The 23,091-nt window shown below is 47.4% G+C and overlaps 1 protein-coding gene across 1 annotated transcript in view; it reads left to right on the forward strand.

Moving 5' to 3' along the window:
* Window positions 1–10,555: 10,555 nt before the first annotated feature.
* Window positions 10,556–23,091, forward strand: part of LOC146796113 (autophagy-related protein 9A-like) — a 236,975-nt gene continuing 224,439 nt past the window's right edge. Inside the window, exon 1 of the mRNA XM_085628481.1 lies at window positions 10,556–10,949. The gene's annotated coding sequence lies outside the window, so the exon portion shown is untranslated. The remainder of the gene's footprint in view (window positions 10,950–23,091) is intronic.

The following is a 23,091-nucleotide window of genomic DNA, read 5'->3' on the forward strand; positions in this document are numbered from 1 at the left end:
TTTAAAAAAACCTGGACTTTCAGCGGATCCCCAGCATATCTTTCTGGACTTGCCAAAGGGATAGGTGGTGGCACTGTGACCTGCATTTGCGATGCCACCGGCGAAACATCAAAGGGGTTTCGGGACATTTTGTCTACCTTTTCTCTCAGGACCGCGGTTTCAGCCTTAGAGGCTGCCAATTCCTGCTGAACTGCCACTAAGGCCTGCAGGATATCTTCCATGGAGGCCATGGCTCAAGACACCCGGATCGGGCGAAGCAATATTTCGTGGGTGCGTAATTCTGTCAGGTTCTTGCCTCGCAGGATCCGGATGTAGTGAGCAATGGTCCACCTCCTGATATCACCAACACCCTGGATTATACCTATAGGCACGGGGTTTTCGAGGGATCAGGCGAGGGAAGGGTAAAAGGGAAGGAACAGCGTGGGATTTGCAAGGACCTGTAACAACAAAGAACACTGTATAAACGAGGTGCATTAAAAAGGTCTACTCTCATTAATTCTCGCTAGGTGGCTTATATACCTTTACGGGCTGATGAGAATCCCTCAAGCACTTCAAGACCTTTTGCAATTCATGGCCGCCATCTGGAATACAGAACTCATTAAGATACTGCTCAACCTCAAAGGCGTGTCTTCCATATAGTCGTCACTCATCCCCCGCAACATACATACCCAAGGTTCTAACCACCTCAAAACGCTGGCTGGCATGAAGCAGGTGACAACCAGTAGACCATCATTAGCGCTCCTCCCTAATACCCTTTAAAGAATAATGACCAAGTCCAAAGCAAACAAAAAAGAAGGACGACACAGTTCCCAGTTGTGTTCAGTACAGTAGGGTGTTCTAGTTCACACCCACTCCACGTGGCTGTTCTATCATCCACAATCGTTTTTTCCCAATTGTTGTATCCCCAGTGATTGTTATCCCAGAGTGCCAAAGCGTGGTTGGATTCACCACTTCACTCTAGCAGCAGTATAAGTCGACACTACGGACCATACACGGCAACGCGTGGTAGCTCACCACAGCGTTCTGCTATGTGCAACACGACATCCAAAGATCGTTTCCCTCACGAGCGGTCACAGATAGCAGCCCTACTCCGGAAACAGTAAGGCGCGGCTCCAACACCTACACCGCTGCCTTCCGCTCGGGGAGTTAGAACTCTGACTGACTTCAGTCCGCTTTCCTACCTTCAGGTAGTGTAGTTCAGCGACGAGGCCAGTGCACTCACGTTAGCTGGAATCCAGGACAAGGACGACAAAACGGCTCCAGACCTGCCGCATGAACTCTCCTCACTCAGCCGAGCGAGAACGAAACGTCAGGAACGGAATTACGCACGCCGACGGCCGCGCGGTGGCGTCTGAAGTACTGCCTAACGCCCGCGGCCGTCTGGGAAGTGTAGTCCGGGGCAATGTAGGCGCCGTTACGCTGGGATCCTGACACAGTACAGAGATCTGGGCTTAAATCCATCGTTTTTTTGCTCACCATGCCGTCCCAGTTTGAACCCAGCCATATGCAAATCAGTCTTGACCCTGTGCCTCATGGGTACAGTCCAGCCTGAACTGCCAAGGCAGGTCCTCCCTGGACTGGAAACAAGCATCCTAGGACCGGTTTCGGGGTTTCACCCCTCTTCAGCCAGGATAGCCCGATTCCAGTGGCATGGAGAGCACAGAACCCACATCTGGGCATACCCTTCCCACTCGGGGTGACAAATGCAAAAACAACAGTTTGTTTCCGGTCCAGGGAGGACCTGGCTTGGCAGTTTGGGCTGGACTGTTCCCACAAGGAACAGGGTCAAGACTGATTTGCATATGGCTGGGTCCAAACTGGGGTGGTGTGGTGAGCAAAAGAATGATGGATTAAACCCAGATCTTTGTGACTGGGGGTGAATGTTTGCATTGTCCAGCATTCCGTCCATAAATTGTTTCTTTTGCATTTGTCGCCCTAAGTGGGAAGGGTATGCCCAGACGTGGGTCCCGTGCTCACTACACCACTGGATTCAAGCTAGTCTGGCTGAAGAAGGGCGATGCCCTGTAACCGGTCCCAGGATACTTGTTTCTGGTCCAGGGAGGACCTGGCTTGGCAGTTCGGGCTGGACTGTTCCCACAAGGAACAGGGTCAAGACTGATTTGCATATGGCTGGGTCCAAACTGGGGTGGTGTGGTGAGCAAAATAATGATGGATTAAACCCAGATCTTTGTGACTGGGGGTGAATGTTTGCATTGTCCAGCATTCCGTCCATCAATTGTTTCTTTTGCATTTGTCGCCCTAAGTGGGAAGGGTATGCCCAGATGTGGGTCTCGTGCTCTCTACACCACTGGATTCTAGCTAGCCTGGCTGAAGAAGGGTGATGCCCTGAAACCGGTTCCAGGATGCTTGTTTCCGGTCCAGGGAGGACCTGGCTGGGCAGTTCGGGCTGGACTGTTCCCATAAGGACCAGGGTCAAGACTGATTTGCATATGGCTGGGTCCAAACTGGAGTGGTGTGGTGAGCAAAAGAATGATGGATTAAACCCAGATCTTTGTGACTGAGGGTGAATGTTTGCATTGTCCAGCATTCCATCCATCAATTGTTTCTTTTGCACTAGTTACAAGTATTATCACTGAAGTTTCTTCCTTACAGTCTGAATATCCTCTCTCTATGAATAAATGTGACAACTTTGTTGCAAGCTAACTCGGAGGCGAGTGCATGGACATGTTGAGTTGCAAATGTTTCTGAGGTGAAATTAAATATAGTACGTTCTTAGAAAACTGTGGACAGACAACAACGGTATTACGTGTAGATTCCAGACGATTTGGGCTGAGGAATGATCATTCCACGATCACACCATGGATCACGTGAAACTGTGCAAAAAGCTACATTTGGAGGTTGGAATTGTGAACATTCCGAGGTTTAAAAACTTAGTGGGAAAAGTATGTGTGCGACATTTAACTTGCAATTATTGGGCGTTGTCATGCTGTCGGTCAAAATTCTGACGATCCTGAACTGAACTCTCCTGATTTCCCCTGAACTTCCTTGGTTGGTGAAATGGAGCAGGCTAAACCTTTCGGCTGAAGGGTTAATTATTTCGGACTAATTGCACGCTGTGCAAAGTCCACCTTTGCGTCACAGTCCTGATAAATCTACAACTGAATTTTGGTTCGGATTAGTTCTGAAATTGCATACTGAAATTGTAATGCATGATTATTCTTTCTCTTTCTCTCTCTCCTCATGCCAGTTATTTGATTTATGATGTAGTTTGCTTTAAACTGTAATTGTATTGTGATTTTACCTATATTCAATTGAGAAACCATGTACTAAAAATTTGAACGTGTTTTTGTGTATTGACCATTCATTTTTTGATGATTAGATTAAAGTGCTTTGATAACTATATTGAGTTTGATTACTTTTTGATGAATATTATTGTCAAGTTATGGTTGTTGATTATTGTTGTTAGATAGGCATTTCTTCATTACAGGTCCTCGTGAAGGAATGGCTTCTGTCTCTAATTATCCGAGTCCCTATTAGCTCTTATGAGGATCTATTGGAGGACCTCATGATTTGTAAGTGGATGTAGAGTTTTTATGGGCCCAAACTCTGAGAAATGTATTACTGAGATTAGAGCTTATGGAATTTACACTGCTTCCGCTGGATCACTTCTTTCAACGACACCCTGTGCTTTGGCCCATTCATGCTCTCCTCTCGCTTCTCCTCCACACACCCACTCTCTGTGTTGCTACTCCCATCCCCACATTTCTACTTCCACCTTTGCCCTACGTGATGCTTCCCCTCACACCATCCATCCGGTTTGCCTCCCTACCACAGCCCTCTATGTTGCTTCCCGTCTCCTCAGCCCTCCTTGTTGCCCCTCTACCCACACTTCAAAAACACTCGTTCGTGCTAATTTTTTTATCTACCGATCCTATTCAGTAAATTAAAAAAAAATGCTTGCGTAATTAGGTAAGCGCCCGTGCCTTCAGGGGGGGACCCAGGGGGTGCGGGGCGTGAGCCGGTCTCCCCCTGGGTGGTTTCGCGCAATGGAGCTGCCACACAGGTGTAGGTAGGGGGCAATCAGGGAGGCAGGGTCGCGCGAGGGGAGGTGATAAGTAGAAGGCTGGCGGGGCGAGAATATTAGTGTGCCCTCGGGAGCTGGGAGGAGGGGTTTTGTTCAAGTTTGTCCGGGTTCGCTCACCGTAGTTTGCGCAGTCCAGATTACGTCACAGGAGGATGTGAGGGAGGCCGTCCGGGTGCTCTGCGCGGCCGGCAGAATTGATTTATTGCAACCGGGAGTTCCAGGACAGGCGTGGGTGGGCCTCGACCGCGCTCCGCGGAAGTCGGCGAGTGGAGTCGCATGAGCGGTGGCGACCTGTATGTCTCCGCAGCCCGCAGAAGATGTCGCATGCTCGGTGGAGGTGCCGGTGGGGCCTCAGCAGGTCGGGACTGCAGGCTTGGAAGAGCAGGCTGGCACTCACGCGGTGGTCCCTGAAGCGGTGCAGGTACGTGCGTCCGCCCGTCTCGCTGTGGGCGAACGGCGTGCTAAAGTGGGAGGGAGGAGGGGGCGGTCCCTAGGCTCGGCTGGGGTGCGGGGGAAAAGCTCCATCGGCCAGCCGGGTGTGCCTGTTGTGCATGGCGGGAGGGGGAGGCGGGCAAGGAGTGTGGAGGCAGCTGTTGTTCCCGGGCCCTTGCAGGAGCACACTCCTTCCCCAGCCTCAGTGCCTGCTGGTTTGGTGTGGCAGGGGAGTGCTCAGTTGGTGCAGGTCAATGGGCAGCAGTATGTTTTGAGCCCAGCACAGTCACTGCCATGCCTATACCCCCACGATTTACCCATGGAGCCCCCCTCGGGGAGGCCGTCGGGTGTATTGCCACACGGAAGTGGCGGTTTGGCCCAGGGTGCCTTTATGCCAGGTACAGCACACATAGGTGGAGGTATGTTGGTGCACGCGAGTGCGCAGGGAGGTGCGGAGCCCGTGCAGTTGCCTGCCAGGTCACAGCAATTCTGCGATGCGGGCCCCCTTTTTTCCCATGCAGTTGGTAGCGATCCGGCTGGGCAGTTCATCAGCCCCCCCGTTAGTGCCAGGGACCCAGAGAGCGAGTTTGGGTGGGTCATCTCTGACGGTGGTACAGGAGCCCCCGGCGGGTCAATGGGTATGGGTGGGTAGTGATGGTGCAGTTGTCAGGGCACAGGGTGGCAGGTTTGGGGGCATGGGGGGTGCATCAAGTGGGAAGGAACAATCCTGTCTGAGCGGCTTGCGCAACAAAATGACAGTTTTATACACAAGGAGTGCGGCCGGCAAGCGCACATTGCGGATGGAGCACGCTGCGGCTCCGTCTGGGGGGCCAATTGAGGGAGGGCGATCTGGAACGGATTTGCCTTCCCAGGCAGGCCACCCCTCAGCTACAACCACTGTTAATTGGAAATTGGGTTCTGGAGGAAGGGGTGATTTGTATATGACGGGGGACAGTGGGGCACCTTATGGTGGATGTGGTGATGCTTTGATACTGGATATGGACAGTGATGATTTGGAAGAAAGCGAATTGAGGGATGGGGATGGTGACGACGGGAAACATTTTGTGACATCTTTGAGGGGTAAGAGGGGTTTTTCGGGGCAACACAGTGTGCTTAGTCTTTTGCAGACGTCAAGTGCGGACCAAGCAAGGGTGCGGGAACCTGCAACTGTCAGTCGCCCACAGGAGGACCGTCAAATCTTCACCTCAAGAGCAGCTCCGTTGCCAAAAGGTATGGCGGGATGGTGGTCCGTTTGGCAGCAGGAGGATCACCCGCAGAAATCAACCAGGTCCATTTGTGTTGGGGGGGAGACCTTGGGGGATACGGTGCCTTCTGGGACGGGACAGCACGGTTCTTTGCTGGGGGAGGTGCGGGTGGGGGTCGACTCAGTCACTGGTGCCCAGGCACTCCCAGCCACGGGTAAGAAGGTCACGGATTCAGTGGAAGAAGATAAAAATATACACAACAAATTGCCTTATATGGGGATTGCTATGCCATTGGGCTCGCATTTATCGGATAGGACAAAAAGCAGAATTTGGCGTCATGAGTTTGTCAATGTTTTTAAATTGTTACATCGTGATATTCAGGCTAAAGAAGGTTTCAAGGAGGAAGAATGGGAGTTGGCCAGACGTCCTAGGGTCCCCAAAACTATTGAGAACTGGACTTCTGCCTTTCTTATTTACACTAGCATCTATTGTGAAAAATATCCGGATAGGGCGGTAGCGATGTTTAAATACATGGATATTATAAAGAAGGCTCAGAGTTATTTTGGGGGTTATGCATGGTTGTCCTATGACAAGGAGTTTAGAGCTCGACTGAGTGTTGTCAATGACAGACCCTGGGGTGATGTGGATTTCGAGCTGTGGTTACAATGGATGACGTCTTCTCAGCCGCCTGCTACCACTCATACGGCAAGTGGATTACCGGTATCTTATCGGCCCTTTCAGTCTCGTCCGGCCCAGCCTGGGGCGGGGTTTGGTGGCAGGGGTCAGACAACCAATTTTGGGGCCTGTTGGAACTTCAACAGGTGTTTTTGCAGTAGGCAGTTTTGCAGGTACAAACATGAGTGCTCACACAATGCTTCGCGGGCCAGAGGTTCGGTGACCAGGGAAGGGGGCAGCGGGGAAGAGGACAGGCTTTTCAGTTTGCATCAAAGGGCTCCTACCCCAATTAAGTTAGAGATTTTGGTGAGATGGCTGGAGGACTATCCGGACGCTGAGGCTGCCAACAGACTATTTTGGGGTTTTAAGGATGGTTTCAAAATTGGTTACCAGGGCCCACGTCAGATTAGGTGGTCTGATAATTTGAAGTCGGCTAAGGAGTTCCCACAGGTTGTTCAGCAGATGTTGCGGTCCGAAGTGGAGGCGGGTAGAGTTGCTGGTCCTTTTGTTCACTGTCCAATGCCCAATTTGATTGTCTCTCCTCTGGGGGTAGTGCCTAAAAAGAAAGCAGGGGAGTTCCGTTTGATACACCACTTGTCGTGGCCTGCGGGTTCATCAATTAATGATTTTATATCGCCTGCGGATTCCTGCGTGTCTTCCGCTTCCGTGGATGATGCTCTGCGTTTGGTTAGATCGGCAGGGAGAGCTGCGCAATTAGCCAAGAGTGACATCCAATCTGCGTTTCGGCTGCTCCCCATTCATCCTTCTGACTTTGAACTGTTGGGAATGCACGTGCAGGGGGAGTTTTATGTGGATAAAATGCTTCCCATGGGGTGTTCTATATCGTGTGCCCTCTTTGAAACTTTCAGCACGTTCTTGCAGTGGCGCTTTACTCACGTAACTGGTCATGCCCTCATTTGTCATTATTTGGATGATTTTTTGTTAATTGGCATTCAGAACACAGGTCAGTGTCAATGGGCGTTGCATTCTTTCCAGGTAATGGCTCAGGAGCTGGGTGTGCCGTTGGCACCGGATAAGACGGAGGGTCCTAGTACAACGATGCTTTTCTTGGGAATTGAAATTGACACAGTGACGATGGTAGCACGGTTGCCGGCGGCGAAAGTGCAGGAGATTTCAGCATTTTTGTCCTCTGTGATGGAGGAGCGTAAATTGGAGCTCAGGAAGGTGCAAAAACTGTTGGGCTACCTCAACTTTGCTTGTAGGGTGGTCCGGGCTGGGAGAACTTTCTGTAGGAGGCTGGGGATGTCTATGTCTGGGGCATTTCTCCCTCACCACAGAGTGCGTATTTCAGCAGCTACTAGGGCTGATTTGTCCATATGGTTGACTTTTCTGGCGAATTTTAATGGCGTGTCTTTGTTTTTTGCGGATGAAGACATTATTTGGCAAGTTCAGATTTACTCGGATGCGTCTGGGGCGAAAGGTTTTGGCATATTCTGGGAGGGGCGTTGGTGCGCTGAAAGTTGGCCAAGGCTATTGTATGTTTGGGGAGAAGAATTTCAGAATCGTTCAGTGCTGTTTAACGTTGATAATCTAGTGGTGGTTGAACTGATCAATAAACACAAGACCAGGGATTTGAGAGTCTTACGTTTGTTGTGTGCCTTTATACTCAAATGTTTACAGCTTAACATTGTTTTTAAGGCAAGACATATTCCAGGAGTCAATAACAGTATAGAAGACTCTCTGTCTCGTTTGCAATGGGCGAAATTTTGCAGGCTGGCCCCTGGGGCAGAACCCACCAAGACTCAAATCCTGCAGTGTGTCTGGGAGTTGGGGGACTGAGAATTGTCGACTTGGTAGAGAGCTCAGTAGCGGCATCTACGAGACGGAGCTATCAGCAAGCAAGGAGCGAGTTCTTATGCTATGGTAACATGTGTGCTGAGAATAGGAGGAGGATGGATGATGAACAGTGTTTATTAGGTTTTGTGTTACACCTGAAAGACAAAGGTTTTTCCCACACTACCCTTTCTGGCAAATTGGCTGGGATTTCTTTTTACGGGCAGTTGAGGTGGGGGAGGGATCCGGTGAAGGGGGTTTTGGTGAAGAAGGTCCTTAGAGGTTTAAGTAGGGTACAGGCGGGGACAAAACAGTTGCGTCTGGCGGTGATGTTTGATTTGTTGCAAAGGATGCTTTTGCAGTTGCCTTTTTGCTGTTACAATGAGTCTGAGTGTGGTCTGTTTAAGTTATGTTTTTTATGGTTGTTTTTTGGGGCATTCAGAGCATCTGAGCTCCTTGGTTTGCGACATAGGTCAGGTATTCACAGTGATGAGGTTTTTCTAGAAGAGCACAGGTTGCGCCTTTGGTTGAGGGTTTCCAAGACTGATCAGTTGGGCTGGGGTAAATGGGTTTTCTTACACAGGAGTGGGGTGGGACAATGTTATCCTGTTGGGGAATGGGAGGTTTTCAAAGCTTCTTGTTCCTTTTCTCTGGGTGGCATCTTTTGCCATGCCCAGGGAAGTCCGATTTCTGTTGCCCAGTTGTTGGCCGTGATGAGGAAGGTGCTCCTTAGTTTGGGTGAGAATCCTTTATGTTTTGGAACGCACTCTTTCCGTATTGGGGCAGCCACAGAGGCAGCTAGGTTGGGGTGGTCTTGGGCAGACATACGTCGTATTGAGAGATGGAAGTCCAAATGTTGCAAAAAGTATGTTAGGAAATATTCTGCATAGATCCCCTGTCCCTTGGTTAATGTTTGTTTTTCTACCTAGGTAAGATTCCGGGGCTGTCAATTTGAAAAAGACAACATGGATAATAGGACACTCCTTCGTAAAATGGGCCGCTGTGTATGCTGAGCAACAGATTTGTGGGAGATCGCTTGGACTTCAAAGTGCTAGCCATGAGGTTATATGGAAGGGTAAAGGGGGAATGCACTGGGGGGGATTGTTTCCCCTGTTGGCCATGATGTGTTCAAGAGGGGGCCCACAGAATTTGCTCATTATTCATTTGGGTGAGAATGATCTGGTTGACTTATCTGGCCTGACTCTAATAAAGTTGATGAAATGTGATCTGGCGGTCCTCACGTCTACTTGTGAGGGCACCCTGGTGATTTGGACAGAGTTCGTAACGTGGCTGCATTGGAGAGGAGCACGCAACCACGCAGCTATGGAGACGGCGAGACGGAAGCTTAACCGAGCGATGAGACTGTATTGTGAGGGTATTGGGGTAAAGGTTCTCGCTCACTCTAACATACGGAGCACTGAAGGGTATCTTTTTCGGGAAGATGGGGTACATTTGTCTAAGATGGGGCAAGCGTACTATTTACTGGAGTTAAGGGACTTGATTGCGCAAATCTGGAAAGAGAGTATATGGTGCTCCTGAGAAGGGTTTTAAAAAAAAAATTCTCCTGGGTGGGGCAGGAAAACTCTTTTGGTTTTCCTGGTTGGCGGGTTTTTGCTGGGGGGGGTGGGCAGCCTTGAGCTGGATTGTCCATCCTCCAACAGGGGAGGTGGGGGACTCAGTCACGTGGACAGGAAATGAGAATGAGGGGGAGCTACCTACAGGGGTCAGTTATTCTGGTTCTGATTGGGGTTTACATAGGGGGTTATGTTTTGTAGACAGGTGAAGATAAACTTGGTGAATTTATTTCATTATATAATGGCGAAATGTGTTGCAGAAAAATATAATTGGCACCTGTCTTAATAAAGTGGCCTTTTTTGCTAAACAAATAAGTTGTGGTTCGTGAGTTATTGTGCGAAATGCAGAGTGCTTTATTTTTTACTTTGTTAGCAGCAGACCCATTTGCAAAGCAAATAAGCCCCAAGGGCGAGACCTATTTGCCTTGAAATGCTTGTTTACCTTATGTCACAGGCTCGTTTCCCTCTCTCTTTCCTTCTCTTTTCGTTGAGTTTATCTCCCTGACTCCTTGCACTCGTACTTTCTTTTCCCTTCTCACTCGAAGTCTCCGTTGACTTGGTACATTTATTTAACATTTATAAATTTATTAACCTGGCTTGAAGGGGGCAGGCGCATGATTGTGTCATAGTTGAGGTCAATGTGGAACGTTTCCAGCGTAAACGCAATTACAACATCCTGGTTGAAAGACCCGAATAGGAGGAAAGTCAAAGGCGTACCTCCAGCAGCGGTAACTCTGCTCGGAGCGCCGCTGCTTCTGTCTGCTTCTGCCTAAGCTTACCACTCCTTTAAGTGGGCGGGCCTACAGAAACCCCGTCCGAGCTGTCCAATAGGGCAGAGGTCTGAAGATAGCTGAAGACTAGGAGGTGCACGTTTTCTTGGGATACCAAAATATTACCCAACAGTGGAAACCCAGACCTCTCCACTGAGCAACCCCGGGATCTGTAGAAAGCAGAGAGGAGACAGCCGCAGGATTGGGCAGCAGAGCACACACGTACTTTAGGTGACATGACAAGCCGGGTCCCTAAGGACCAAAAACATTACCCCGCTAACACAGTTGAGCCCAGAGGATCCGCCGCGACCCCGGAAGTCAAAGAAGCCTGCGCTCCGAGTTCCATAAGGCTGAAACGCGAGGATACTGAACAATTGAACTCGCGGTAGCACCAGCTGCACAGCCACCTACGTACACAATCGTTCAGGCCACAGCTAGGGGTCTGGCATTGAAGGTGAGTTGGGGTCCTGGGTAGCAGAGATGAGACGCTTTCTGCTACTGGTGAGCGGAGCGGCATGAATGGACAGCAAGAGACAAAGGGCTCCGAATGGCAGAGGCCAAATGTTGTGGGCATGGGGTATTTGTTTACAACGGGTGCATAGACGTGGGTACCGATAGGTTGGGGGTGCTCGCTTATTGGGAATCAGTAGTGTGTGCTTATTTACCACGGATAGGCAGGCAATACGGCAGAGGACAAGGGTGGGAAGGCGGTTCTTGTTTACAAGTTGTGGGCAGGGGTGGTACTAGTTTACCATTGGGTGGCTGTCAGACGGGGCACCGGAAGGCGTTAGCGATGTCCAAGGGGAGTGCCAGAAGTGACATCACAAAACGTATTTTATTCTAATGGGGTTCCGCTTCACAGTGGCGGCGCTACCCCATACCCCCCCCCCCCCCCAAAGAGCATTTAACTGGTCACAATGCACAAATCTCGGTCACCGACCACCCTGCGCTTCTCGTGTGGACAGCTGGCGACGATGTATTTGCGTAGACAGGCATAAACTCTTAGGCGGTACACGGTTGTTCCTATTTGTTCGTTTACTTACCTTTTTGTCATCTGTCTCTTCTCGTCAGGCTACATGTCATTTCTGTCGGACAAGCACTGTCTTTATCTCACCGCCTTATCTCTGGCTACTATTAACCTTTGGACCGATGTTTACATATAGTATTTCTGCCTCTGTACCTGCCCTCATCCACTCGGCCAGTGCTGTTTGGCCATATTTCACCCCATGGGCCAATGCTGAATGTTGTGCCGGTCTCTCCTTTTAGCACCTATACTAATGATGGTGTCTGTATTTACACAACACACAATTGATCCATAGATAAAGGATCATGAGAAACTAGCCTAAGTCAACAGACGGTGGGTTCACCAAATTGGTGAGCCTCAACAATTTAGAAAATAAAAATGCTTTTCTGGAGTCCCCTCACTCACCCAGGGTTGCCCCTAGGTGACATGCTTCATCATTGGGGCCATCCCAAACATCTACTGCTTGGGGCGTGCTACGACTTGCGAGATTTACGTTGGAGCACTTTTTTTGTGTGTGAAACTATGTGTTGTGCAGTGTTGGGGGAGTGGTGATGGTGTTAGTTAAAAATACCTAACTAGTGGGTTAACAATTTATTCCTACTCCTAGCTGGTAAGATAAAAAGGGGTTAATAACAGGACAAATATAACTGTTATGTGGTTATATTGCCTATTATTTTGTCAACATGTTTCGAGGTATCCCCTAACCACTTCTTGAGGACAGCATGGGAACCAGCCCCACATGTACCACTCCGTGCAGAAACCTAAATTAAGGTGAAAAAATAGACTAATAACGTGCGCCTATTGAGCGCACTTGGTTAAATACATACGGTTATTGAACACGTAGTATTTATATGGTAGTACTAATATGCCCCATGGTCTGTCTGGGTGGAGGGGCCTGTAGGACCTGTTCTCGGCATGGACTTCTCTTGTAGGGAAAATGGAAAGGAGGAGGAGGAGCCTGTTTGGTAGGAACACAGACTAACTCTATTTTATACTCCTGAACAGTGTTCATGATCCATGCATCTGAAGTGATCTTTGCCCAATTGTGTACAAAATGCATCCATCTGACCCCCCCCCCCCCCCCAGGGAATCGAAGGGAAAAATGGAATTGATCCCTCTGTTGTAACGGCCGCGGAAACCCCGAGATCTAGTGGGGTAGAATCCGTCCTGATCTGGTTCTTGGGTATAGCCTCTGCATCTGCGGACAAAGCCATGTTGAGGACTTTGTTGGTTGTAGCTGCCAGTCGAGCGTCCTCTGCCACTATCGGCCCTACCACAGAGAGGCTAGAATACTCTTTTGAGGGAGCACTGAGATTTGTCCAGGGATGTGAAGGTGTTTACGAATTTTGCCATATCCTTCTCAAACTGCTTGCCAAAGAGTTGACCTTGCGCTAGTGGGCCGGCTTGGCCTGAGGCCAGTTCTGCCAGCTGCGGGTCAATCCTCAAAAGGACCGACTTGTGTCTCTCGGAAGAAACTGCGCAATTCGCATTGCCAAGGAGGCAAATTGCTCTTTGAGTCCATCCAGCTAGGGCTTCCGGGTGGATGGCTGCACCGTTACCTGTGCTTGCAGAGCCAATTCCAGTATCTTTGCAAGTGGACTGGAGACATCGAGTAACGTATCTTGGCAGGCCCTCAAAGCTCTATCTTTCCCTGTCGTGGGATCTTTCTGGTATTTCTTGAGAGAGGTTTGCATAGAGGTATCTATTTCTGGAGTCAGGGCTGTTTTGTTCGGAAGGTCTGGCATTCTGATTTTAGTCTGGATCTAACTTCCTTGTCGAAGCTCTTACGCAGATTCGTCTGCATATATTCCGCAACCGCTGGGGCCCGAGGACCATTCTGAAGATCTAGGATGGACTATACTAGAAGGGTAAAAAATGTAGGGAGAAGGAGTAATGGGGAAAAGAGAGTGTTTGCATTTCTTGGCGCGATTGCGTGGGCGTGATTCCTGTGAGGAGTCTCTATCAGTGTCTGTATTGGTCTGAGGGGGGGATTAGAGGGGAAAGGCGGGGCGAAGGGGCCAGCGGATTGACATTGTAGTCATGATCTTTGGCTTTTTGTGGAACCTTGGTGTAACTTTTAACATGGGGCCAAGAGGTACCTTAGGGCTCCGAGGGTGGGTGGTGGAGGAGTAGAGGAGGGATTACCAGGCGGGATACTCGGGCTAGTACCTACTAATTGGTCAAGGCAGCATGAGATAGGCAGGAGGGCAAAGGATAGAACCTTGTCCAATTTTTTTTTATCTAAAGTTTTATAAATGAGGGTCTCCATATTTTCATAATAGTAATAGTCTTCATCTTCTGCAGGCCCATATGCAGCTAATTCTTGTTAGTAGACTTCACAGTCCGACATCTTAATGAATATAGTATATTCCTCTAAAAATTCCCCAGTGGGAAGCCAATTCTACAACCCTGACCAGTTTAGGAAACAGGTCGTCAGAAGGGAGCAAAAGGCTGGAGCAGTGAAGCTAGAAGGTACCAAAAACACTGTAGTAATAGGACTTTTGGGGAGCTGAAAGCCCCTCTTGCCTAATTAGCCAGTGAAGAGTTTCCAAAAATAAAGGCAGGTAATACAGCAGAACTTGTATTATAGTCCTGACTGCAGAGACAAATTGCAGAGAAAAAACCCTGATTAATAAGGCCCGATACCGGCACAAGACTGCAAAGGCTGCACTCCCTCAATTATACGAGCCAGGGGAAAGGTGCCATCCAGCGTGTGTCAGGAGTCTGCAATCGCGTGCACTGACGCGTGCAGGCTCCTGAGAGGAACACGCGATCAGCCCAATTGGGCTCTCTATACGACCTCACTCCCAGGAAGGGGCCACTCCCTAGCAGGAGCGCGCACTGCAGCGGCACTGCCGCCTGAGCAAAACAAATAAATTCACCTAATTTATGGGCATAAAAACACAGATACTACGCAAATAATGAACAGCGCAACACTTGCTGATGAAATCGGGAGAATCAAACTTTAACGCGTGAGCACGCAAGGAGCGAATGCTGCGTTGCAGGAAAAACAATTGCTATGAATCATTAATTAGTAACCATGAAAATGCAATAAACATATGTATGACAACCAGAATGATATGCAAAATAATGAGGCACTTATCTTGACTGCGGAGCAGCAAAGAAATAGGCAGTAAGCTGGTGCCTCGCTATTTTGTAAGACTATGGACTGCTCGGATTGGTTAATGTAAGAGGCGTGGTTCAAAGCCTCATGGGACATTTAGTGTTTAATTTTTTTTTTTTTACTGTTTTTTCATTGACTGCTGTTAATGAGTAGTAAAGATTGAGAAGCATAATCTGAACCTCCGGTCCTGCCATAGAATTGTAGATCTGGATGGTGAACAGCTATGGTGAACTTGGAAATGCCTTCTATTGCCTGGTGGGACTGTCGCTGCTACTTGTACACTCATCACACTGTATTTACGACCACATCTAAATATTGAAGTCTAGGGGCTTGTGTGATTCCTCATTGGCACCCTTGCAGTTGGGCACTGTGTTAACCTAAGTTTCAAAAGATGCAGCATCCTGTGTAAAGATTCCAGTGTGGTGGTAGCCTCGGTGTGCAACCTTTACACTGAGAGGAACGCAAGTGCAGCAGGTGGATTTAAAAGTTGCTGCGCCCCGCATGAAGAGCCCAGCGTTTTAAGTCGTAGTATGCATTTGCAGCACCACGTGAAGAGCCCAGTGTTCTATCCTGGATGTTGCACACAACGGCAGAATGTATCAGCTGGCAAGGAGTTCTGCCAGTTGTCACGGCAGTGCGGAATGCTAGAGCATTAGGCTACCTCACGTCGTCAGGTAGGGTCATAACCCTGTTGTGCCTCCATTTTTTTTTGTCAGGCATATGGAATCCCAAATTAATTTCTGCCACACAAGTTGCGACGCCAATAATTAAAGGAGGTGGGGTTTAAGCGGGCTTCCCATTTGCTTATATTGTTTTGTAACTCATCTTTTAAGTACTCCTTTTAAACTTTTTGTGCGAGGTATGTGTGGAGCATCATAAATCAACTATATTGTATCTGTCTAACTGAATTTCTCATGCGTATAAGACTTTATAGTATAGTGGAAACTGAGCAGTATGTGTACCACTGAGGCACCCCCATGTGGAAATTCAGTGCTGCATTTAAACTCGCCCAGGGAATTTCTGTCGTCAACGGGGGAACCAATTATACAGTGGGTTGAATGGAAAGAGTATTTTTTAAATTACATTGCCTATTTAGAGTACTGAAATGGATCTTTTCATCTGAAAGAATTTTTTTTTTTTTAATGTATTGTTTAGGTCTGGAGGGCTTGCGAATCTATAACCAAGTACAAAGGCATGAAAGATCTTACGATTTGGCTGTGTTTAAAGTAGCACTATTGGATTTAGATGAGCATTTTTCGCCAACTGTTTGCGTAGCCATAATGAGACATGCTTTTTAGGTCGCGCCTAGCGTTACAGTGCATGCGCTGCTCGCTGGCGAGAGATTTTGTGGATGAGGACTTTCAGAAGGGGGCTTGAAGCCCCGCCCCTCATTTCCTTTAGCTGGCGTCACCGTTTTTGCTAAACGGTGGCCTGCCATTAGAAATAAGATTTATTTTGTTGATGCCCTTTCGCCTTTTCGTCAGGCAGATCCGGACAGGGTCGTCTGCTTTGCTGCTGTCGCAAAGCCATTTCTTATCTTTATAGGGGCCATCTGTGTCGCTTAAAGTGAAAGCGTGATGCAAATATAAACACGCAGCTGAGTGAAAACAGATGGCCCCCTGCCTTCCCGCAATGGCGAGCACTGGTTATATGTGCATCTTTGGGACGGGAGCGCTGGACTCTATATACCTATGGCCTAGAAGTTGGCAGTGCACCCTTGCAGTGGCTCCACGCATAGGCGAATGTATGTGGCAGCGCTCTTCACACATAAGCACCACTGGATGCCGCTTGGGCTGCCGAGGGGCTTGGGTGTGCATGGTGGGGGTTTGGGTTTACATGGTGGGGGCTTGGGTGTACATACAAATACACCAGAGAATGGCTGGCCCTGTACTCCGGCAGTAGATGTACACAGAGGGCAGTGGACGAACAAGCTGCAGTGCACAGGAGCACAGCATGTTTTTGCCCTTCTGGTACCTACAATCTACTTTGGCCTGCCAGCATGATCTCTGTGCTGACAGTCACTGACCAGGAGACCCCAGGCACACATGTACAGCACACAGATGTTTGGCGTAAAAGCTCCTCTTCCTCACATACCCTCGGCCGCAGCTATTTGGTACCGCGAGCTCAGCCTCCTGCATCGCCACAAGTCTCCCGATTTTCATTCGCTGAACATAACAGGCCTTTGGATAGTATACACGATCTTGCGACTTGCGTGATATCTGATCTCACAGACTCTGTGTGTCCCCACACCACTCTGGACTGCTCAGTGCCTCTTTGCCTTACTGTGGGCAGGAGGCCTGGGAGCTCATCTTTGCACATGTCAGCGGTTGTGGTGTGCATCCTGCTCCGATTTCAGGGGCCTCCGTCCTGTTATTTAGTTCCCCATTGTGCCTCGCTGCCCCGGATGTGAATCATAGCTGAACCTTTTAATTATTCCTTGTTTCTTCTGCGTGTCTTGATTTTCATCAGCCCTGTCTTGCGAGCATCACAGTGTCACTGATTCAGCGCTTGTTCGAGATGAGAGAACATTTCCGACCATTGACTCTCTGCTTCCCATGCATACCCCCTATGAGGGTGTCCTCCTCTGTGGAACCTGCAGCATTTCTCTTTTACCGTAATCCACTCCAAAGACACGTGTTTGATTGGCATGCAGAGACATTATCAGGTTTTATTCATTGACTATATAAAATTACATTTATTGAGCACGTTTTTGTGTTTACGAGCCAATGTCCTCCAGGTGCTCGTTGTAAAGACGGCTCTTTACACCTGCACTTGGACAGCTGTGAGGTTATCTGATTGAAAAAACATAGATGAACTGGTGGTCAAAAAGACAGAAGCACATGTGAGAAGACAAGAGTCAATACCCAGCAGCTTACAGAGAGTATATTAATTCTCAAACCCCAGGCGAGTGTAGATAGAGGAAACAGAAATGTTTCAATAGGATTTCCATCAACTGCCAAGAGAGGCCAGTGTCATCACTTGGTCATCCTTGAGTCTTGCTACTGCTCCTCTAAGCCTAGAGGCAAACCGAGTAGCAAAGAACAAAACTGGACAGTAAAGTAAAAGCCAGATTAAGAGATAGACCTAGGGTGGCCATTAGTATCTTGTGTGATGGACAATGATATCGCAGTGCAGGTGAGTGAAGATTAAAAAGGGATTTGGAAGGGAGAAACAAGAATTTTAATACACATCTCTCTGCCAATCCTATTTAAAAAGTGTAGTGGCAACTTTTAGCAAATAGGTTGCGTCTCAAGTGGGTCAACTAGTTTCAGCCTAAGGGGATTACGTTCCCGGCTTTCTTCAGGACCAGAGGTTGTAATAGCTACTGCAAAAATAGTGATGAAAAGAAAAACATAAAACAAGTTGTCAAATAATACAACCTGGTGTGGTGGAATCTCTGAACAAGTAGGGTGCACTTCACTCCTGCCAAGATAAAAAGAAAAGACATAATACAAGTATATGTAGTCTAAGTGTATATGCTGAGCTTCTAATGCAAAATCTCCTCACAGGTGGAGTGTCTCTGTTTAATAAAAAAATTGGGAAAATCACATTTTGTGCCCTAAACATGAAAGGCACAACACTCACCTGACTTGTGTGAGATTCTGACCTCACCTCACCCGGTAACAAACTCAGGTATGGGAGACCCCGCCCTATAGGAGAATAAATCACAAAAGGGCTTGTCAGTACAAAGATGTACGATTCACTAGATATATCGTGAAAATTGAGTGGTTTAAAAAGGTTCTTGTCAGAAATTCAAGGTAAAGAGCAACACACAGAAAAAATACCAATCAGACAACAGCTGCAGTCTGGGCCAATGATCGCCATATCCCTAAGTGTGTGCTGGAAAGAGACTGGGCTGAACCTGCCTTGTTGGTCACATGTACCGTGTGTGTCTCATAGGTGGATGTATAGAAGGATTTGTGGAGCTAGCACGTACTCATGTAAAGAAAGCGCCGAGAAACTCATGGTCTACTAAAAATACACAACAGGCAAAGTGTGCCAGTCAGTCCTGTGCGAGTCAGCGAGCGAGTGTAGGGGTAATCGTACTCGCCGCTGTTCACGTGGGAACATGACCGGGTGGCGCTAGAGCAAGCCCGAGATAGGTGGATGTGCAAAAAAGTATAGGAACTGGCGTGTACTCTTGAGCATTCCAAGTGAATGCGTCGAGGGACTCGCGGTATACGTAGAATGCATAGCAGGCATAGGGCGCCGATCAATACTGAGACCACTCACTAATCGAGTCGGAGGGCGAGAGAAACGGTGATAATGCTCGCCGCTGTCCCCAAAAGTTACTGACCGGGGGACGTTAGGGGAAGCCAGAGGTAACTACGAAGGACAAGCGAGGTGCCACTGTAGACGATAGCTGTAACCGCTTACCTCTCCGTCGGTGTCTCGGTCCCTCCTGAGTTCTGTGGGAGGTGCCGAGATGCCGACCCACGTGTTTTTAAAAAAGACGGCATGACGCGAGTCTGAGCGTGCTGTGTGCCTCGTTCTGGTATGTGTTATCTGATTGGCCATGTGTGGCATTGACAGGAGCCGAATGCCCCAGTTGTCTTCAAGTAAGGAGCGCGTGGACAGTTGGTGCAGGGGTGAAAGATGTCTCTATGCAGAAGATGAGCGCACCTAGAACTAGCCAGCAGATGGCATTAAACAAGCATTTGCAATGCAATAGGTCTCGCATTTACGTGAGTTTGAGCTATTGACATTGCAAATAAAAATGCCTTTTATTTTTGTTTTCGTTTTAAAAACATAAATAAAAGGCATTGTCATTTACAATGCCAATAGCTTAAACTCTCGTAACTGCGAGACCTATTGCGTTGCAAATGCTTGTCTTCAAAGGAAACAGGAAAAGCATGAGTCTGTTGAAGACTGTGTGTACGCTTGTGTGTTGACTTGAGGGGTCTAAATAACACCATCATTGTGGCCCAATATCAATTGCCGCTCATTAATGAAATCTTGTCATTAACCAGAAATGCTAAATGTTTTTCAACATTTTATCTATCTGCTGTATATTATCAGGTAGTCTTGGATCCTGAGTGTAAACATTTTACTGCCTTTTGCCTGCCATTTGGTTGTTATCAATTCTGACGCATGGCGTTCGTTTTAGCGTCCTCATCAGTGGTCTTTCAAAGGGTCATGACACCGCTCTCTGGGAGGATTCAGGAGAGAACATTTTTCCAAGATGATGTTTTGATCATGGGTAAAATCAGGAAACACATGATGAAATTCTAAGAATTTTTGAGCAGAATCTGAAAGAAAGGTTTAACTGCAGAAATTAGTAAATTCAGATTTGCCAAAAAAAAGTCACTTATTTGGTACACGAAATTAGTTACAAGGCGATATCAAGCCCAATGAGAAATTAGAGGAAGTGATTAGCAGGGCCTGCTATCCAAGAACAAGGATGAACTCCGCTCATTTTTGGGTCTGACACAGTTTTAGTCAAAATTTGTTGACAGAGTCTCAGAAAAATATCATGATATGCAAGCTCCGTTGAAGAATATTTGTACATTTGAGTGGTCATCTCAGTGCCAAAATTCATTCTTAGTAATAAAGCTTTCAATCAGTAAGGCTCCCACATTGCAAGGTTTCAATCCCACTGCAGCAACCTTTGTTACCATGGATGCCAGTAGAAAGAGCTTGGGAAGTGTACTCACTTAAAATAAAACGATCAAGGTGGTGAAAGTGTCATAGCATTTGCATCAAGGCTAGTCTCCCACAGCGGAAAAATACTCTGATGGAAAGAGAAACCTTGTCATGCATTTGGGCACTAGAGCACTTTCGCAAGTTCTTGTGGGCAAAGAAGTTCATTGCGAGGTCCGATCATAAGCCACTGACAAAACTTTTAACTATAGAGGGTTTATCCAGAGCATCTGCAAGAATTGCAAGACTTTCCATGTATTTTTCAGGATTTTATATAAGAAGTTCAGTATGTGCCAGGGAAAAGAAATTACACAGCAGATTTCATGAGTAGGTTGTCACTGCCTCTCAGGCAGGTGGCTTCTCTTCCATGGAATGATATATGCATGGCCAAGATATTTAGCAGTAACAAAATCAAAGGGCTACAAAAATAAGAGTGGATGAAGTGCAGGAGGAGGATGATGTTTGGAAAATTTTAAAGAGCAAATTAAAAATGGTTGGGGGAAGTATGTTAAAGCATAACTTCTAGGAGAGATAAGGCATACTGGGAAGTCCGGGATGAGTTAGGAGTTGAAGGCATGTTTGTAGTGAGAGGTGACAAGGAAATTCGTTCGGCTGTACAAAATGAGGAGTAAAATTATTTTTCTTTGTCCTGAGGGGCATGCTGGTATAGCACGCACCAAATGGAATGTCAAAGCTTTGTATTGGTATTCGTAACATTAAAACTGAAGATTTGTTAGGTCTTGCATGGAGTCTGAGGGTGCGGACAAGTCCCAGAAAACGTTCATTCCCCATTGAGTTCCCTATGTTGTCCGGTCCTGCCATGGGAAGATGTGGTACTGAACATCATGGGACAAGTTATGTGGAGTGATGGGTCACAGAGTTATAACCTTCCTCGACGCTCCCGTCCTAAAAATGGCAGTCCAAGCACTAGTCATCTCCAGACTGGAATATGGCTGTTCTACCCTCTCGGGTTTACCCAAGATCTCCCTGGCACCCTTAAAAGCCTGACTCAACGCGGCCGCTAGACTTCTTACTGGCACAAGGAAATTCGACCACATTTCGCCACACCTGAAAGCTCTGAACTGGCTTCCTCTCAAGGCCAGAATACAGCTTAAACTGGCATGCATCACACACAAGGCCTTCTACTCCAACTCCCCTGCATATCTCGCACAAAAACTTGTGGTATCCGGAGGAATCAGAAACTCCCGGTCCGCCAGAAACCTCTTGCTCCAACCTGCATGCTTTCTCTGGGCTGCACCAAGAATATGGAACTCACTCCCGCCCGCCATCAGAAGAACCCCTTCCCTAGCACGCTTCAAAAAAGATGCCAAAACCTTCCTCATGGGTAAATTCCTCGCTTAAAACTTCACCCACCTCGGAGACCCTGATTTACTTCCGACTACTGCCTCCCCTCGGATTATCTAGTCACCCCACCAAGAAACCTGGGGCCTTGTCTTGAGTAATTGTAAATGTAAACTGTACATACGTATCTTGCTATCTCTTTGTACCCAGCACCCCATCCCCTCCTAATCTATTGTATATTCCTGTGATTCCTAGCACTTTGTACACTTCCATGATTCCTGTAAAGCGCTCGGATACCCTTACGGGTCAAGTTCGCGCTCTATAAAACACAAAAATAAAATAAATATCTTGGTGTTAATGGATTTGTTTTCAAAGTGGCTTGAATTGGAGGTGGTTGGAAAGGTGGACACTGGAACTGTGATCATGTTTTTGATGGAATTTATTTGCGAGAGGGATTCCTGAAATCTTCACTCACTGATAATGGGTTTCAGTTTAGACCAGTTGAGATGAAGGATTTCATAGAGTTTGCTGGGATTACTCACAAGTTCTCTGTGCTTTATCATCCCAGGGGATATTGCGCTGTGGAGAGAGTCAACAGAGTTGTTAAGGGTACCTTGCAGTTAGCTCCTCAAAGTAGGAAAGGTTTGGAAACAGAATTGAAGAAGATGGTGTGAACTTAAAGTGATGCCCCATGACTCTGTTGGTATAATGAGAGGTTGAGTGCCACATTCTAAGGCTAATCCTTGTTGAATGGATAGAGGTAAGCAAGTTGTGTCGGATGCAGAGGAAGTTAGGAAGTGCATTTTGACACCCTAGCAGAAGAATAGGAGGTACTTTGACACTAAACATGGAAAACGTGACGTGAAGTCAGTAGTAGGACAATGGGTATGTGTAAAGTCTATCGGGAAAGTTTCAAAGGGAAAAAGCAGGCTCAGTATTCCTAAACAAATTATGAAGGTGATGAACAATACAGTGGAGTTAAATGATGGCAGTATTTGTCACATGAGCCGCTTGGCAATTGTCAAGGACATTGGTAACATCAGGTTGAGGTGTGCTCATCAGTAAAATGACCAAGGTGACAAACATTGGTGGATAACTATTGACTTTATGAGTGGGAAAGAAAGTGTGAATCAAGAGTTACAAAATTGTAATGATTTAGGAGTAAGGAGAGTGGACAGTCCGAGTGATACTCAGAGTGATGTTGAAACGAGGAGTGAAGTTCATGTGGATAATGGTGTATTTAATGACAGTCTGAATGCTCAATTGGTTGGTGCGAAAACTAGTATTTTTGGTAGAAACATAGTAAATTAAAGAAACTGAAGGGCTCTATATATATATATATATGTAACACCTAGGATCAAACTTTTTGTACTATTACCCTTTATTGTTGGATAAAAATGGTGTGACCATAATATATTGTATTACGGTCATGAAATGCTTTTTGTTTTGTTTTTATGAAAGGGAAGGAATGTGTGGTAATGGGTATACTTAGTAGGTAGAATTGTG

This window comes from Triturus cristatus, chromosome 10 (genome assembly GCF_964204655.1).
Source record: "Triturus cristatus chromosome 10, aTriCri1.1, whole genome shotgun sequence".
NCBI classification, from domain to species: Eukaryota; Metazoa; Chordata; class Amphibia; order Caudata; family Salamandridae; genus Triturus; species Triturus cristatus.